We start from the raw sequence: 5,476 nt of genomic DNA, 5'->3' as shown, positions 1-5,476 counted from the left end.
ATATGGGCTAACTTTTGTGGATTGCATTACATTTCTGCTGGATGGTGCCTTTTTTTTCTTTTATCCACTTTGTTTTTGTTTTCGGCCACAGTGCAGCATGTGGGATCTTAGTTCTCTGACCAGGGATCAAACCTGCACCCCCTGCATTGGAAGAGTGGAGTCTTAACCACTGGACCACCAGGGAAGTCCCCAGGATGGTGCTATTTTAAAGCTTCATTTTGTCTAGAAATACATTATGAAGTGGCCTGTACTGCAGTTAATAGCATTAGCAAGTGAAATGAGTTTACATGCCTAATGACATGAAAAATTGTTCCATACATTTCTATTTTCTTCCAGGTTGAATCTGTGATTTAGTGATAAATCATACAAATATCATGAAGCACACATTATATTATCTGCTTTCAGGCACAGCCCTTTATGTGATTATAATTTCTTTTCCCATAGGGAAGGGAATACAAAAGAGATTTACAATAAAAATTTACATTCATTAAAAAATTTTAACAGTAAGTATTTTCGATTATAATTAAAGCATGATAAATAATGTGCCTGCGTCATTTTAGCATCAATTTACAAAATCTATATGCAGTCAGCAGTAAGCCCTTACTGAACAGGTATGGTATTTTGTTGTTGTTGTTATTGTTTAATTAGGTCTCTCAAGTGTCTCTCTTTTAATCTACAGCAGTCCCCTTACTGCTGCTGCTTATTTTCTTTTTCTTGATGGCATTGACTTTTTGAAGATTTTAGTTCAATTACCTTATAAAATATCCTACATGATGTCCTTTCACTTGTCCCACTATCCTCCGAAATCATAAAAAGTGGAGATCAGGTCTAGAGAAGCTTGATTATGTTCAGGCCAACCATTTTGGTAAGAATATTTAATAGTTGATGTTGTGTACTTAATATTGCATCATATCAGGAAGAACAAATATCAAGCTTTCCTACAATTTGTCATGTCGAATTTAATCACTTGTTTAAAGTTGTGATTGCCAGATTTCTTCATTGCAAAGGTATGTGTTTCCATGTGCAATTAATATGTAATCTGGGGATGATACCATGTGGATATTTGGTTTCCTAATAATTATTCATTTAACAGATGCAGCATATATTACCAATCCTTGCTTGAACCAATTATTTCATTAGGAGTTGCAAAAAATGATGATTTTTAAATTCTATCATTCCTGCACTCTTTCATAAATAATGACTTTTTTCTCTCTCTCCTTTTTATTACCATGAATTCGTAGATTGTTATTTGTGCATTATATTACAATCAATTACAGTCATTATTCTTTTTGGTGCTCAAATTGTCCCAAATTTGGCCCATGTCCTTTAGACATGCTTCATCGTTATTTGAGCACTTCCTTGCTTTTTGGCACAATGCAATGTCCCAGGCTCACCTTCTACTTTCTCTGCCCCAGACTGGGGCCGCTTTAGTGATGAAAGATATTTAGAAACCAGGATCTGGATGTTAGGCATGCTCAGTGCTTCTAGGGTTTCTCGATGAACAGTTTTTCAAATTGAGATACAATTACTATACGATAAAATTCACTCTTTCAAAGTGAACAATTCAAAATGCAAATCAAAACCATGAGTGCTTGCTTTAGTAGCACATATACTAAAATTGAGATGATACAGAGTTTAGGATGGCCCCTGCACAAAGATGACATGCAAATTTGTGAAGCGTTAAAATAAAAAAAAAGCCATAGTAAGATACCACTTCACATCCATTAAGATGACTATCATCAAAATTTTTTTTCTTTAAACCTAAAATAACAAGTGTTGGCAAGAATGTGGAGAAACTGAAACCCATGTGCATTGCTGGTAGGAAGGTAAAATGGTGGAGCAATTATGGAAAGCAGGATGGCTGTTCCTCAAAAAATGAAAAACAGAATTTCTCTATGTTGCAGCAATTCCACTCCTAGGAATAAACCCCAAAGTACTGAAAGTAGGCTTTTGAAAAGATATTTGAACACCCACGTTCATAACAGCATTATTCACAACAGGCAAAATGATATATATATGTGTGTGTGTGTGTATCACACACATATATACTGAATAGTATCTTGCTTTAAAAAGAAGGGAAATTCTGGGACTTCCTGGTGGCACAGTGGTTAAGAATCTGCCTGCTAATGCAGGCGACATGGGTTCGATCCCTGGTGTGGGAAGATCCCACATGCTGCAGAACAGCTAAGCCTGTTTGCCACAACTACTGAGCCTGCACTCTAGAGTCCACATGACACAAATATTGAGCCTGCATGCTGCAACTACTGAAACCCATGCACCCTAGAGTCCAGGCTCCGCAACAAGAGAAGCCTGCACACCACCACAATGAGAAGCCTGCACAGCGCAAAGAAGAGTGCTCCCACCCCGCTCGCCACAACTAGAGAAAGCCTGTGCACAGCAGAAGACCCAACATAGCCAAAAATCAATCAATCAATCAATCAATAAGGAAATTCTTACACATCCTCCAGCATGGATGAAACTTGAGGACATTATTTCAGTGAAATAAGCTGCTCACAAAAAGACAAACACAGTATTAGTCCACTTACATGAGGTACCTAAAGAAGTCAAATTCATAGAGACAGAGAGTAGGAAGGTGGTTGCCAAGAGCTGAAGAGAGGAGGGGATGAGGAGTTATTGTTTAATAGGATATGGAGTTTTAGTTTTGTAATATGAAAAGAGTTCTGGAGCTGGATAGTGGTGATGGTTGCAGAACAGTGTAAATGTACTTAATTCCACTGAACTGTATATTTTAAAATTGTAAAGATGATAAATTTTGTTATGTATATTTTACCACAATTTTTAAAGTGTACAAGTTGATGATTTTTAGTGTGTTCACAGAGTTGTACAACCATTACCACTATCTAATTTTAGAACATTTTTATCACCCCCCCAAAGAAACCTGGTATTAGTAATTACTATTAACAATCACTCCCTAGTCCCCATTTTCCCTAGACCCCAATATTGACTTTCCCTATATTGACTTTCTATGTCTATATATTTGCCTATCCTGGACATTTCATAAAAATAAAATCGTAAAGTATGTAGCCTTTGCATCTTTCACTTAGCATACTATCAAGTTTCATCCATGTTGTAATATGTATCAGTAATTCTTTCATGGCCAAATAATATTCCATTGTGTGGATATACCACATTTGTTTACTCATTCATGAGTTGGTGGATTATTGGATTGTTTCCATGTTTTGGCTATTAATGCTTAAAGTGGATGACTTAGAAGAAATGGACAAATTCTTAGAAATGTACAATCTCCTAATACTGAACCAAGAAGAAATGGAAAATATGAACAGGCCAATTACCAATACTGAAATTGAATCAGTAAAAAAAGCAAAATAAAACAAAACAAAAACAAACGAACAGAAAACAAAATAAAAACTCCCAACAAACAAAACTCCAGGACCAGATGGCTTTATAGGTGAATTCTACCAAACATTTAGAAAAGAGTTAATACCAATCCTTCTGAAACTATTCCAAAAAATTGCAGAGGAAGGAATGCTTCTGACTGAACTCATTCTATGAGGCCACCATCACCCTGATAGCAAAACCAAAGATATCACAAAAAAAGAAAATTACAGGCCAATATCACTGATGAATATAGATGCAAAAATCCTCACAAAATCCTAGCAAATGGAATCCAACAATACATTAAAAGGATAATACACCATGATCAAGTGAAATTTATCCCAGGGACACAAGGAGTTTTCAATATCTGCAAATCAATGAATATGATACAACACATTAACAAATTGAAAAATAAAAACCATATGATCATTTCAATAGATTCATAAAAAGCTTTTGATAAAATTCAACATCCATCTGTGGTAAAAAACTCTGCAGAAAGTGGGCACAGAGGGAACCTACCTCAACATAATAAAGGCCATATATAACAAACTCACAGCAAACATCATTCTCAATGGTGAAAAACAAAGCATTTCCTCTAAGATCAGAGCAAGACAAGGATGTCCACTCTCACCACTATTATTCAACATAGTTTTGGAAGTCCTAGCCACAGCAATCAAAGAAGAAAAGAAATAAAAGGAATCCAAATTAGAAACGGAGAAGTAGAACTGTCACTGTTTGAAGGTGACATGATACTATACATAGAAAACCTAAAGATGCTACCAGAAAACTACTAGAGCTCATCAATGAATTCTGTAAAGTTACAAGACATAAATATACAGAAATCTGTTGCATTTATATATACCAACAAAAACAAACTATCATAAAGACAAATTAAGGAAACAATTCTATTTACAATCACATCAAAAAGAATAAAATACCTAGGAACAAACCTACCTACGGGGGCAAAAGACCTGTACTTGGAAAACTATAAGATGCTGATGAAAGAAATTGAAGATGACACAAACAGATGGAAAGATATACCATGTTCATGGATTGGAATTTATAATACTAAAATGACCATACTACCCAAGGCATTCTACATATTCAATGTAATCCCTATCAAAATATCAAAGCCATTTTTCACAGAGCTAGAACAAATAATTTTAAAATTTGTATGAGAACAAAAAAGACCTTAAGTGGCCAAAATAATTTTTAGAAAAACAGAGCTGGAGGTATCATGCTCCTTAACTTCAGACAATACTACAAAGTTACAGTAATCAAAACAGTATGGTATAGCACAAAAACAGACACATAAATCAATGGAACAGGGTAGAGAGCCTGGAAATAAACCATGCACAATCGACGACAAAGGAGGCAAGAAAATACAATGAAGAAAAGACAGTCTCTTCAATAAGTGGTGCTGGGAAAATGGACAGCTACACGTAAAAGAATGAAATTAGAATATGTTCTAACACCATATACAAAAATAAAATTCAAAATGTAAGACTGGAAACCATAAAACTCCTAAAGGAAAACATAGGTGGAACACTCTTTGACATAAATTATAGCAATATTTTTTTGATCTGTCTCCTAAAGTAAGGGAAATAAAAGCAAACATTTAAAAATGGGACCTAATTAAACTTAAAAGCTTTTGCACAGCAAAGGAAACCATCAACAAATTAAAAGACAACCTACTGAATAGGAGAAAATATTTGAAAATAATATGACCAATAAGGGATTAATATCCAAAATATACAAACAGCTCACACAACTTACCATCACAAAAACAAAAAATGCAGTTAAAAAAATGGGCAGAAGACCTGCATAGATATTTTTCCAAATAAGACATATAGATAGCCAACAAGTACATGAAAAGTTGCTCAACATCACTAATAATCAGGGAAATGCAGATGAAAACCACAATGAGATATCGCCTCACACATGTCAGAATGGCTATCATCAAAAAGAACACAAATAACAAATGCTGGGAGGATGTGGCGAAAAGGAACCCTCATACACTGTTGATGTAAATTGATGCAGCCACTGTGGGAAAACAGTATGGAGCTTTCTCAAAAAACTAAAAACAGAACTATCCTACCACATGACCCAGAAATTCCAC

At 35.0% G+C, this 5,476-nt stretch overlaps 1 non-coding gene across 1 annotated transcript; it reads left to right on the top strand.

Annotated features, from left to right (window-relative positions):
• Positions 1-1,588: 1,588 nt before the first annotated feature.
• Positions 1,589-1,692, top strand: LOC130847316 (U6 spliceosomal RNA). The gene has a single exon (XR_009052087.1). It is a non-coding gene; the product is annotated as a U6 spliceosomal RNA (small nuclear RNA).
• Positions 1,693-5,476: the final 3,784 nt, after the last annotated feature.

This window comes from Hippopotamus amphibius, chromosome 2 (assembly GCF_030028045.1).
Source record: "Hippopotamus amphibius kiboko isolate mHipAmp2 chromosome 2, mHipAmp2.hap2, whole genome shotgun sequence".
Lineage (NCBI taxonomy): Eukaryota > Metazoa > Chordata > Mammalia > Artiodactyla > Hippopotamidae > Hippopotamus > Hippopotamus amphibius.
This window is presented reverse-complemented; position numbering and strand designations above follow the sequence as displayed.